General features: G+C 31.7%; 1 protein-coding gene and 1 long non-coding RNA gene across 6 annotated transcripts in view; one reads left to right on the top strand and one right to left on the bottom strand.

Moving 5' to 3' along the window:
- The window catches only part of LOC147066708 (uncharacterized), a 222,037-nt gene that overhangs the window by 182,434 nt on the left and 24,442 nt on the right, over positions 1–15,161 (top strand). The window lies entirely within an intron of this gene.
- On the bottom strand, positions 5,177–6,950 carry LOC147066709 (uncharacterized). Its single transcript, XR_015071568.1, has 3 exons — positions 6,875–6,950; positions 6,291–6,496; positions 5,177–5,866 (listed from the first exon to the last, which is right to left on the bottom strand). It is a non-coding gene; the product is annotated as an uncharacterized LOC147066709 (long non-coding RNA).

The following is a 15,161-nucleotide window of genomic DNA, read 5'->3' as shown; positions in this document are numbered from 1 at the left end:
ACGAAATAATATAAAGCTACGTATCAGAAGGTTTATCATTAATCATTGAATAAATGATGAAATATCTTGTTAGTTATAAATTTATAATACTAAATAGAGACCTTTTTAAAACAACTGTTTCCACGAAATATTCGACCATCTTGATATCCGCCAGACCCACCTGCGAATTGGTGTATGATGTATGGAATCTTTAGCTGGTATTATTTTAACTTTATATGACCAAAAAAATACGCCAACACACAAGTATTGTACAAAAATATGTTTATAAAAGTGAATGCTACAAATTGAACACAAAAATAGGCGAAACAAACACAAATTCGAACATATTATTCAAAAGGAAAACATATTTTGACATTTGAGGACAAAACAAAAAAAAATCTGAAGAAATTTGTATTTGCGTCAATTCTACGTTATGTCATACTAAATCATACATTATAATTTTTAACACTGTTGCAATCTATTTTGCCTAATATTGCAACATAGCAATCAGTTTTCTGTCCCTTTCTATAACTATCTCCCTCTACATTCAAAATAATTATGATTGTAGTAGGTATGTATTTTATAAATTGTGATAGATTTTATTTTATTTCAGTGACATATATCGGGTCGTCCAGTATTGCCATATCTACTAAAATATTATTGAATTGATATTTTAGTAAATAAGAGAATGAAGTTTTTCACCATTTGTATCTACTATTAGTTTTACTATTTTTATTTAATAAATAATACTTATGAGGTTTTACGAATTTCACATTTGTTATTAAACATACTTATATAATTTAGAACACCCCAAACACATCGCGAAGTAAAAATATCTATATTTTTTACTTAGCCAAAATTATGAATCAACATAGGTTAGGTACCTACTGATGTTTATATTACAGAAAATTTAACTTTTACTAAATTATGAATTTGCGAGATTATAATAATACAGATGATTTTAAAGAATACTTTCATCAAATAACATAATAATGGATGCCTGTACTTACATAATATTTTCCAATGTAATTTTTTTTTAAAAAACTAACTTTAATTTCAAAAGTTTAGCCTGGCAATACTATGAACGTCATTTATTTCAGCGGGAATGCGAAATTTTCATCCTCGGTTTTTGACATAGGTACCTAACAATATTATCACAATTATTTATATCGATTGTACTTACAAAAAATGCCACGAACTCACTATCCGATGGCTGGAAGTTCCAAAAAAAGACGTAGGAGAAAAGATGGAAATATTAATACATTAAAAACACAAAGGTTTGAAATTATTATTTTATAATTTGACATAATTATACATAGTTGAAAAAACCACATTTCACAGAAAATTTTGGTTCACAATATTTATTTATCTTGCAAAAGGAAGTTTTGCGTATTACTTATTAATACACACAATTAAGTATAATGATCATTTGTACTTATATTATTTTTATATTATGTTTGTGCCATGTCTTATTCGAAATTAGTGTGTCTGTGACAAAAATTATAATCTGGTACAATAATTAATAGCAGCTATACATTTTGTTTTCTGTTAACTATCTACTAAACTAATATTTTTGAATGTATTATAGTATTGATATATTGCCGAAGACTATGCCTGAGCATGGAAATCCTCAAAGCATACTACCTGAACCAGAATTTCATCCCACATTTGAACACGAACACGAAGAATTTATTATAGAAAATGAAATTGAAGATTCAAGCCCTAAATTCCGTGTAGAAGGCCGTAGAATTATAGACTTTTCATATTTTTTCCAACAACTTCAATTAATTAGCCACCATGATTCTCCATTTAATTGTAATTTATCACATTTAGAAATTTTTGGGGAAAATCGGGATAACTTTAGTAGTACATTTTTTATTCAATGTAAACTTTGTGGTAAAAAATTAAAATTATATACCACTGAAATGAACAAAAACAAAATGAATCTGTGTGACGCATTTGTATCCAGTATAATCAGTATCGGCAGTGGATTTTCAAATCTGGAAGAAATGTGTTCAGCAATTGACGTACCATCGATTACAGCAAGAACATACAGAAAGAGTCAACAGAAGGTGTACGAGTGGTTTGAAGAAACCAAAAATAAGAGTATGGAAAACGCTGCGAAAGAAGAGCGACAACTTGCAATCGAAAATGGTGACGTCGATTCTTCTGGTATTCCCATGATATCAGTTGTTGCAGACGGCTGTTGGTCGAAACGTTCATACAGATGCAATTATTCCGCAGCATCTGGCGCTGCCACGATCATTGGTCAAAGAACCGGAAAGATTTTGTACATGTCAGTGAAAAATAAATATTGCGATTTGTGCGCCAAAGCTAAAAATAAAAATATCCCTGCTCAACAACATAAATGCTTTTTAAATTATACCCGTCCGTCAGGTGGAATGGAATCTACAGCAATATTAGAAGGCTTTAAAGAATCTATTAATACACATGGATTGATTTATTCAAAATTGATTGCTGATGGAGATTCCAGCACATACAAAAAAATTCTTGATTGTCACCCTTATCCGAATGTAACTGTCGAGAAAGTTGAATGTAAAAACCATTTAATTAGAAATTATTGTGGCAAAATAGAGGCATTAACCAAAGACACAAGATATCCCTTGAATGTAAGAAAAATCATTGCGTCAAGAAAAAGACGTCTGCGGAAAGCCGTCATAGGTGCAATCAAGTATAGAAAACTACAAGATAGTACTTTCGAAGAAAAGGTTATCGCTCTGAAAAAAGATTTATTTAATGGACCGCACCATGTTTTTGGAGACCATACTTCTTGTCTACCATATTTTTGTACAAATGAACCAAATACAGAGGACATGCTTGATGTAAATTATGTACCAGCATTAAAAGAATGCAGTCTATTTTCTCAATTAATGATATATAATTCTCGTTTGGTGCTAAATTCAAAAAGTTTAATTTATAATTTTTCTACTAATATTTCAGAATCTTTTAATAACATGATTGCAAAATTTGTAGGCGGCAAGAGAATTAACTACTCTCAAAGACAATCGTACATGGGACGATGTGCAGCGGCGGTAATCGCATTTAATACAAATAAGTTACATTGCACAATTCAAAAACAAGTTTATAAAAATAGCCCAAAAGCCTTCATAAATCGCTTAGAATCAAGAAGGTTGAAAATAAATAAAAAAAAAATAGGAAAATCTTGGCGAAAACCAATACATACTGTTCCTTTATCTAATCCAGATTATGGAGAGAGTTGCCAAAAACCTGATATGGACAAAAATCAATATCAATTGTTAAAAGAAACTTTTTTGAAAAAACTCAAACTGACAAACTATGAGAGGAGGGATATAGAAAGACGCACCGTATTACAATCTGAATGTGCAGAATGGCTAGAAAGGCGACGAAACCTTCTTACTGCCTCTGTTTTTGGTAAGGTGTGTAAGCGGCGAGAAAATACAAAATTTGGGCCTTTGGTAAAACGTTTATTATATAGCCAATCATTAGCCAACGTGAAAGCGGTAAAATATGGTAAAGAAAATGAATCAATAGCTTTACAACAGCTTAGTGTACAAGAACGGATTAAGATTGAGAGATGTGGATTGTTTATCGATGATGTGTATGATTTTATCGGTGCAACGCCAGATGGCATCAGCGATGATGATACAATTATTGAAATAAAATGTCCTTTCTCAGCTGCTGGAATAAGTGCAGATGAAGCTATTGTACAGAAAAAAATTAAATTTTGGAAAGTAGATAAAGACAGGAATATGGTAATAGATAAAAATCACGATTGGTACTTCCAGATTCAGGGGCAGCTTCATATTACTAAGAAAGATGTCTGTTTATTTGGAGTTTGGACGGGACATAATTTTCCTGTTAAAATAGAATTAATCAAAAAAGACGAGACATTTTGGATTGAAAAGATTGAAAAAAAGATATATCACTTTTATATGAATTGTCTACTGCCAGAAATAGTAGATCCCAGAACCAGTAGATCTATGAATATTAGAGAACCAGAAAGGCTGAATTTCTAAATTTTTATTTTAAATTTTATTATGCTTAATATATTTTCAACAAGTCTATATTACATCACTATTTTATAGTTCATCAAGATATATCTAATTTACTAATATAGTTTACTGTTACGAGACACCCAGAACGAGTGTAATTTTATGAAATTCAAAATAATATGTATACTTACATCTAAATAATGATACCTGCAGATCTTGCTGGCGATTCCACTGCGCCATATTTTGTATAAGCATTCGTCTCTGCAGCCGTGAGTTTTGGTTCCGTGTAAAAAGTACATTTTGTTCTCAAGGTCAAAAACCAAATTGGTTGTGCCAATGGCTTATAACCATTCCTCATAAATGATTATAACTGATATCACCTCATAACTGATCAGTGCCACGCACGAGTTAACTCGCGGGATCTTTTAAACGTCATAACTTCTGAATGAACTGTTTGTGTATATTTTCTTAACAATATTTATCATTTTAGTGTGAAAATATTCACGTTAAACATGTTGATTTGGTAAATTTTCACAAATATTTATCATTCTATTCTTATTTCATATTTTTTAAGGGATTCATTTTATTCCAAAAATAACTGACCTACAAGTACCCACCTGGTAAAAATTGAATTTGGATTGGATGGAATTTCCTAGTAGATGTTCCAACTAAACAACATGACGCTTTCTATATATTATTTACTGTTAGTTTTGAAATTATTGTATTTGAAATAAATAATGTATCAATAATAAACATAGAAATCAATAGATATATAAAATAGATATCACAGTTTAAAAATCAGAAAGATCAATGCATATTACCATTGTTTATGTTACAATATAAAACAACATTTATCATTGAACGTAGGTACCAAGAAAAATAGACTTCATTAAAATGTGTCAATATAGTATATACCCGATATAATTATATAAATTATTATATTGTTAATTACTCTGTGGGGTCCATATATACTGCTTCAATTGTAATTTAATTTTACAGTATAATTATTTATGTTAAGTACTTGATTTACTTATTATATGTACAAATGTAATATACTTACCTACTTATTAGGATATATCTTGGTGAATTTTAAAATAAGAGGAAATTAAATGGAGGTCATCGTGTCTAACTAGATGTCTAACTAGACGTTGTTAAGTCTTATATAAATATTTATACATTATTAAATTGTTTTTCTGTTTTTTATTGATGTAAAGACATGGCATGTATTCAAAGTAATAACAAATTAGCTGTGTACTATTTATTTAACTTATATTAAAACCCCAAGATTGATTTCGTCTTACGACATATTTTATTCTTCTAAGTTTTACTATGACATTGTAATATGAACCATGGATATAGTATAGTACTTAAAAAAATCAAAACTGGTAATATATTATTTCAATATTTAATAGTCAATTTTCATTTGAAGTCAGCATTTAATTACTGGTATAACACATAATTATTAACTGATATCTACAACTTCAGATGGACAAATTAATTGATATATCATATTATCAGTTTTCATTTCCTTTCAACAATGTATTCATTCTAGCAGCTATTTTAAATATCTTACTAGTTTTTATGTCATGGCACCTTACAAAGGCTCCGAGCAACCGTATACTGAGCTTCGAGAACAGATGTTTACGACGGATACTGGGTGTGCGGTAATTTTAGAAGTAACGGGAGATAAAAGAACGCACCAAATAGCCTCGCATCACGTTGAGAGTGAATACGCAACTTTGTACCTGGCCCGGCCACGTGCTGCGAGTGCCTGAAGAGAATCCCAATCTGGTTTGCCTGTTCTTCAAGCCAACCGGATTCCGGCGTCCTGGATGGCCGCTAAATACTATCTATATAGCATATCTGGCGGAGTTACGGGCTGCTAGTATGACCTGGAACGATGCAAAAAAACTAGAGTGACAGAGATTCTTGGAGGCGCCGCATTGTATCCATATGCTGCAACTAAGATGCAGATATAGCCGAAGAGAAGAATTAATATACAGCATCTAGAAAACTTAAAGTCTTTGAAATGGTGTTAGAAAGACAATGTTTCTAATATCAAAGTGATATTGAGGATGAAAAAGAAAAGACTTGGAGAGTAAGCTCTACCAAATGACATACCTGATATGATACAAGTAACTGATATGCAAAATTATATTATATTTTAGAATATTATGAATCAATTTAGCAACTTTTATATCATTATCGATAATAAATTTAGTGCAAAAATGTAATTATAAAATTGTTTTATTTTTTAAATATGTATGCGAGATAGATATAGCTATAGGTTACAAACATTAGTCACTTTATATTTACCTTTTGTAATTGTACTATTAAATCTATAAAATGGGTATATATGCTTGATGGTCTACGTCATAAATAATATTATATGAATCACGCCATGTTCGGATCGTACGCCGAAAGTCGGATTTATTTCATTATTAATTAAAAGATTTATTTCATTCCATCTTATTCATATGAAACCGTCGACAAGCAAAGATCTCGGTAGACATTTTCTCCATCTGCAAAAAACATAACATATGAACTGTTAATAGTGTGATTTTTAATCTTTTATAGTGTGCGACTGTTTGAAGAATGGTAATTAAAACGGATTAGTGATAATACAAAGCATCAAAAAAGATTGATTAACTAAAATAAAGTAATCAGGTAGGTAACATGTTTAATAACAACTAGAACGCCTTAGATTATATCAAACAAATAAATATGAAATCACAGGCATTCTCGCAATAACCTCTAAACTAACCTCAAAAAAAGTAGTCGGAATTATGAAACATTGAAAGTATGTGTAGACTAAGAAAACAATAAATTAACACTTGAATAATATATGCAAAACACACAGAATACTACTACAGTAATAAATAACATAATATTGTACTTACAGATAGTGTTTCTTATTCCTGATATAAAACACAATTCCTTCGTTAGGTATCTTGCAATTTGCTATCAACATAATCTGACAGCAGAGAGTTTTTTCTATTAGTCTATGGCCAAAAATACGGATTTACTTGGCCGGCTAAAAAAAAGATTTTAATATAGCAAGAACATTTTGAATATGCGACAAATAAATAAAAGTATATATAATATAGTTGTTAAAAAAATCTGTGTACATTATAAAATATATTTAATATTATAAATACATATATTTTTTAAATTCATGTTATAATTTGTAAACGACGAAGCACGTCAGCTAATACGCATAGTAAATGTTTAAACTTTGGTAATCAAATTCGAATGTGACAGAAAGAGAAAGAAAAACTTTTTAATCATATTAGCATGCGTAAAAGAGATGTAACATAATATCACTTTCACTTTAAAAATCATACCTAGTATTCAATGTCATAGTTCAACTTTAAATGAAAAAACAGAAACTCTAGGTAAGCATGTGTGCCCTTAATATTGAAATTATGTAAGAAAATTTCTGTAGACATCTCCAGTAATTGAGAACATTTTTGTATATAGTATACACTATACACGCTCATCATCTTAATGGCTTTTATGGTGATAGCTGTATGTCAATTATTGGCGGAAATACATTGTATTTATTAAAATAAAACACAATATTATGTATTACTAATTCCAGAATTATTATGTACCCACTACATAATATTGTGTTTTATTACCTTTTTATTACATTTTAGTACCTACCTAATACATTGTAATTTAGTATACTTACGTACAAATTTGAAATTACATGTCAATGTCTTTAAATACCTACACACTCTCATGCTTCTCATGGTTTATACATCATCGTCAGCCGGGATCAATCCACTGCTGGATAATGGTGTCTTTAAACTTATCCAATTGTCCTTGTTTCTGTACTTTGTGTTACCGTGTAAGTACCTACTTTAGCATAACTTAACTACCTATCTTAACCGACTTGTTAACCCACTGGTATCTATCGATATTATTATAAGCAAATTCTTATGCTCTGCAGTTGCTGCTTTGAATCATTTACACGTTTTTTCAATCTATCATTAAATCTAGTTAGAGTAGTGGTGTATAACCTTTTTACAAATAGGGCTAATTAACCCATTTTCTGATTAGGTATTGTAAAGATGTACCTACTATCACTTCCCTCCATTTTCGAATGTGAAAAACATGCTGTCACTTTTATTTTGTTGTCTGGTTTTTCGTCTGGATTTTAGGATTTGGAGGTGAACAAATAACACACCGGAATTGTTTTGGAAACGGCAAGGTATATTTAAGTTAATATTATATAATAGTTACATTTTTAATAATTTATTTTACGGAGGACGAAATGTACGTGTTTGCGATTTGGCTGTTGGCAGCGTTCTGCCCGCCATCTTGTGTTTCGCTTTCAACCAGAAGCATTGTCAAAAAGGCGACGTTGAAAATATTTTTCAACCGTCATAAGCTACGGCATTGCCGGCTCTATTATTTTTATTATTTATTTTCGTAATCAGCGCTTTACTATTTGTTGGATTTGATACCGACTCGGGCCTCTCCAGATACACAGAGACATCCCCAAATAGGGACCATACAGGGGTGTAACACTACCTAGATTACCATGTTCGATACTAAGCGGAGCCTTCACAGTGTGAGATTGTGTTAACAGACATTTTTACGAGTATATATTAACTATTCTCTTAATCCATTTTGTGCTTGCGCTGAATCAAATACGCGTTGACATGCATTTGTTTGAACAGCCTTCGGCTTCATATTTTACAAAGACTGCCGCTTTACAAACTGGGTAGGTCTTATTATAAAATGAAGTAAATATATTATGTCCCTAGTCTATATATATTAATATTTTACATTAAATATACTTGTAGGAGTGGTCGATGGTGTGGTAGATGAAATACGATCGTGGTTATTCGTGATGATGGAAAAGTGAGAGTTTATTTATGGTTACATCAGTACAAGGGTATGATCGGTACAATATAACAGAGGTAGGTGTTATTTTCCGAGGCACTAAGTTTTATAGCAAGATACAAGTTTATCAAGTGAATTATACGTATGTAGGTGTATTTTACCTCTGGATGGAGGCCTTACTAGCTTGTTACGGCCCGTAACTTTTTGTTGCAACTTCCACAGAGATAGTTTAGCTGGAAAATCTTTTAAAAACATCGTTGCATAAGATTCAGTTGAGCTTTAAACATATAAACTTTCACATGTCAGTTTTCCAGTTATAACACCACGCAGCGGCCTATTGTGAAAATGTTGCTCACCACGCATTTATTTTGGAAATCAAAATAAATTGAACATGTCACCTCCGGTCAGCTGCTTATTTACTTTCCGTTTTACTAAACATTTTTCATGTTTTCATTTTCAATTCAATTTTTTCTACCGGAAAAACATCATCTGGTCTTGTCAGATTATTTTTTACAATTTTTTTTATTCGAGTAGAGCAGTGATTGAATGAGCGACATCGGGGCTTGATACATTTCGCAAATAAAAACCGTTATGTCATTTTAGCAACATCATCATCATCATCAGATGTATGACGACCAGGGGTGGGGGTGGGTACTGATTTGTTCCAAACATTCCCTTCAAATCGATTTACTGTTAAGGTTTACAGCAGTGGCTACCCAAACACTATATTGTCATCGATTGTTCCATGTTACAATTTTTCTTATTTTTCAATGTGCTTATATGTTGACCAAATATAACACATTATCATGTAGGTATTATTAAATATCTATCGCAATATTATGCTATATCATGATTTTTTTCGGAGGCACAATAATTATTAACATAATATATGTGACATAGCGCTGTATCTGAAAGTTGAACCCCCCTTTTGTAATAACTTTCCCATCAATCCACTGGTACATTTCCCCCCGACAAATGCTTATCATTATCACTAATCACAGTTTTCAAAAAAGAAAAATACTGGTCGGTATTTCTGTCTTTTTTCAAAGATGGAACACTGTTCGCTTTTTTGCTTTAACTTACCCGCCAAACCTTATTTACCAAATTTTAGAGATATACTTATAATATTAATCGTCATAATCGGAACACGTGGTATCATCGTCTTATCAAATAGAGTTGATATCCTTGATACAAAAAATTCAAATACTGTAGTCGGCACAGAATTTTATGGTAATTGTGCCGCAGAGGTGGACACGAGCTTTTATATTTTTTGTTTACGAAAACAATTTATTCCATGTAGACAATTATAATAAATACCCTTTTCTGTCGGCGCATCGTTTTTTCGATCCAATAATCGTTAATTTACAATTTTAAATTTTCATACATTTTTATGACAAACTAAGATTATATGGGGTACCTAATATTCGGTTGGGGTAGGTTAGATTAGGTTAGGTTAGGTTAGGTTTGGTTTGGTCTAAAAGAAAGTTGTAAAATCTCATGTCCACCTCTGCGGTACATTTACTAATTTTATTATTGGCTCTAAATTATCGACCTATAGATCTGGAGAGTGTGAAAAATAAAGTGGTTCTCATATCAATAACCAATGTTCCCTACTCGTACCAAGTCAATTTAAATAAAGTTCTAGTCTGTGACATTCGTTTCTCTATTATTACTATTATTAGTAAATGCGAAATCATCATTACATTATGCTATTCTTTTTACGACTATTGCGGAATGTAAAACATTTAGAATTTAATAAATGATTTCTATAATAATAGCATGAATACAATTTAATTTGGGCTCTAGAATTATTATTCACCTCGCGGTAGTTGTGATGCTGATGACTGATAGTGATGTCTGATGTGTGTGGAAAGTATTACACATTTTCTTTAAAAATAAAGCATCGAAAATCCGTGGGCGGATTGAATCCGTTTGATTTCCCGCCCGACTTATTAGGTTTTTTCCTTCTCATATTGTTTAGTTACATTTTGTATACCAACGCAAAAATATGTATGTGAAGTACTTCGCCAAATGAAAGTTTTTTTAAACAGGTTACGGTCAATAATATTTGTATGTCTAACTAATCAATGCATGCGTGTGTCTGCGGTCTTTGGTCAATGTAGGATAGGTACAAACCACAGTTGAAGTCTATTCCACGCCTTTTGATGCTTACAGCTTCCACGCAATTCTGGGACCTTTTGATATTGGTGTGGAGTGTGTGGGAAAGTGTGTCGATAGGGCGAAAACTCTAATATGTATGAGATTTATTTTTCACGATTTTTCCTGTAAATAAGTACGTGACACATCTTGCTTTTACTCGCTAGGTTACGGCCCACTACCTCTCTACCTCCGTTATACGTGCATATCGTCGCTTAAGAAACAACACCGCGGAAGTCAATTAATTAAAATTTTCAGGGGAAACAAAAAACGTCTCAAAAAATTGAAAATTGATACCTTTTAACTTATTTTTTTTGTGTTTAGTTAAAAAAATGTTTCTTTTAACTAAACACAAAAAAAAATAAGTTAAAAGGTATCAATTTTCAATTTTTTGAGACGTTTTTTGTTTCCCCTGAAATTTTTTATTAATTGACTTCTGCGGTGTTGTTTCTTAAGCGACGATATGCTGTCTCGGAACGATCATTAGGTGCCCTTTCAAGTTTGACAGTGTCTCAGAAGCAACTTCCCGAGACCTCGATTGTCGTATCGGTCCATCAATTGACATAATATAGAGACCCTCCCGGAGAATTTAATTCGCATCTTGTATTTTGCCATATGAAACATTTTTGTTCGTTGACTCTACAATCCGATCTGAATACTTACTAGCCTTCCCGCGAATTTTGTTGGCAGATTTTTTTTACGAAAAATGGACCACTTGTTCGACCCACTAACTCTACTTATCGGTCCAAATACCCACGACTGACGGGAAACATAAATTTCCAAATACATAGTAGGTACTTACGTCTTTAAGATTATTAAAATTTTCGAAAAACTAAATGTTCGCGAAAAACTTTTGTTAAATGTTTTTTGTAATTAACTAAATGATACACCATAAATAAAAATAGACATTTTCTTTCGTTTTGAATTTTAATTTGGGGGGGGGGGGTTAAACATATTCTCTGAAAGACCCTTTGGTGAGCATTTTACGCCTTAATATTTAATAGGTAATATAATTAATATTAAAAAAATCTCATGGAATGTTGTCTGAATGCAACATAAATCCGGCTCATATATTATTTTCACCTTGTTCATTAAAAAAAACGTCTTGTAAACTGCTCGTAAACAAAATATTAATAGACGGAACTATTTATCATTTCTTAATTTTTTTTATTCTGAATACGTTTGTACCGTAGGTACCTACATAAAGTGTGTATGTGAAATAATAATTTCTTTTGAGGAGAAGAATTGTTTTATTATCATTCAGAGTGACGAAGGAATCTGACGTCTTCGATAAATATTTACGTCGAAATTTTTCGACTTCATTTCCTATACTTAACCATACGTCATTTTCATCGAATTTCTCTTGTCTGAATCTCATCTATCATACTTACCATCTTTGACGTGTTTATTATGTCCAGAGTCCAGACTGAGATATCTATAATATGTGCGTGAACAAATGAAAATGGTATAAAACTGTTTTGAAAGTTGAAAGACAACGAACATTAATTCCATGATAACATTTAAAATTTATTCATATAACAGTTTTTTGTATGCCGACGTTGATGGAAAACATTATTCACGTACAGACGCCGGTTCAATCTTCGTATTGTTAGTTTAGAATTCAAAAATCACAATAAAAAAATAATGGGTAGGTGTAAATTTTGATCGTTGCCTGTTGCCTTTATAGTTTATTTTTTATACTATGATGAACGTGGACACATCAGCTTTGTAGGTCAAACACAATATGAACGCGGATTTTGCAATATACACCCTTATTGAAAAGTAGGCAGACTTTATTTTTCAACCACAAACGATTTACAATGTAGGTACCTACTTATGTCGCAATATTTAAGCGGACACGTTTGCAGAATAGGACAGTTATGATATACATATATTATATGGACGCATGAGATAGAAGGCCTCATCACAAAATATGTAATTTATTAAAATGATATTAAATTAATCCCCTCTTATGTGTCGGCAGCCAGCCCTGATCTCTAGATACTTTTATATTATGAATAATAATTTAGTCGGGCGCAACCATTCCTATTTCTTCGGTTATTTTGAAATAAACTGAATTCACAATAATTTAAATTCAGTGATAACTTCAAATCCGTTGAATACACATCTCGCGCTCATTTCTCGCTCCATTAACTGCTCAAGTTTTTACTCTTTGTGACTAGTTTGTCGGGATCGGGGGTGTTATCGGGTGTAATTCAGTTATTAGTTATTACACTTATTATATTGAGTTACGGACAGTCACAATGTAAATATCTGGGAACATCAAGTGTTTCGTGAGACGAATTTTCTATTCGGTTGTTAATAACTTTTCTGGTTATTTCTTGTGAAGCTATCTAAAACGATCTATTTTACCACGTTTTTATTAGCTCGTATTCTTGTTTGTCCGGTACAGATTTTTTCTTGTGTGTCCAGTATAAATGTTTTCTTGTTTGTCCAAGATTTGTATTGGACGATTGAAAAACTTCCCGACTAGCTAGACATTTGAAACTTTTAGAATATATCAGAACACGACGACAATGCATTCTTTTAATACTTTTAGCCATGTTTAAGCAGAATCGAATTCATTTTCAGTTAATTCGGTTTTGCATGGAAAGTTATTATTGTTGGTTGCTAGGGGATCCTAGCAACTAACTTATTGATATATACGTGCGTTACTATGGAAATCAATAATAAATGTCAAAATGACATCAAGTACAATAAAAAGTTTTTATTAATACATAGAATTGTCAAATTTGTATGATTCAACAGAAAATTTAAAAATCTGGTATATAAAAAGTTCTTTTTATCTTGTAATTTTTATTAATATATTCTTCATTTTAGTGGGTGGAACTATTAAAAGTTATTTTAACATAAATTCCGCTTAAAAAGGTATGTTTTTATTAATTCTTGACACCGGTATTTTTAAAATCTCTCTTTCGCTACATGTTGTCGAAAATTTTCGTCAGCTCATTGCTTCGGTTAGTTTTATAAACCAGTGTACCTAGGTACATCTAAATACTATAATTGTGACCAAAATCCTAAAGATGCCAATGGCACGAGAAAAAACTCTTACCTACCTCGTAATCTAAAATGAGAATTATCGATTGACCGTAAAAAAGGTCTCTAATCTGACAAAAGGATAAATTTTCGGCTGGGTGCTCAGAAGATAAAACCTACCCATAATTCGTGTCTCTAAGGATGTTGTACTATGAATAGATTAATTAATTAAATTATACTAATTTTAATACTATTGTGTGTATGACATAAACAATACGTCATTCAACTAAACGATTGAACGTATCGACTGATGACATGGTTAAACGTAATAATGACCATTGTTTTGGTAAATTGATTTATTGATACAGTATAAATTACATAGTTAGGTCAATACAAAAGTTTACATAGCGAGTGTGCAGAGAGAAGTATTAAGTTAATAACGTATCTTATTGCTTCCACAGGGAGGCCGGTAGGTACCTACTGTTGAGAATTCGCAACGTTGCTCGTCGTAACATTGTATTAGGTACATAATATTATTTCTCTCCTACAGCGAGTGTAGGTACAGTTTAATTAAAAACCTGTCCAGCGCATCCTAAACCCAAAATTTGTGACGAATCGCTTTCACGACCGAGAGTGGACTGTAGGCGTCCAGACGGTTGCCTGCTTAGACTATAGATACATCGTTGCCTGTCATAAAAAGGGGGTATCAGTACAATAGTAGATAGTAGTTATTTACCATAGATTTCTTAGGTCATCATTCATATCTTCACGCAAGAGAACAAGAGGACGTAGGTACTCCTATATTATATTGCTAGTAAGAATAGAAGATTTATTTGATGTTTGTCCCACGACGTTCGGTTTAATTTCATGACTTTCTTCATTTTACAACGTTTTTATTAGCTCGTATTCTTGTTTGTCCGGTAGTTGTTTGTCCAGTACAAATCTTGCAATCGATTTTTAACCAACTTCCCGACTAGCTAGACATTTGAAACCTTTAGAATATATCAAAACCCGATGCCGATGCATTCTTTTAATACTTTTAGCCATCTTTAAGCAGAATTGAATTCATTTTCAGTTAATTCTGTTTTGTATGGAAAGTTATTTCACAAAAATCCGTAAAAAGTAAGACTATTATTGATTGCTAAGGGGGTTGTCCTAGCAACTAAATTATTAATATAT

This window comes from Rhyacophila brunnea, unplaced genomic scaffold, assembly GCF_057557595.1.
Source record: "Rhyacophila brunnea isolate RB1 unplaced genomic scaffold, BYU_Rbru_1.0 scaffold_4, whole genome shotgun sequence".
Lineage (NCBI taxonomy): Eukaryota > Metazoa > Arthropoda > Insecta > Trichoptera > Rhyacophilidae > Rhyacophila > Rhyacophila brunnea.
This window is presented reverse-complemented; position numbering and strand designations above follow the sequence as displayed.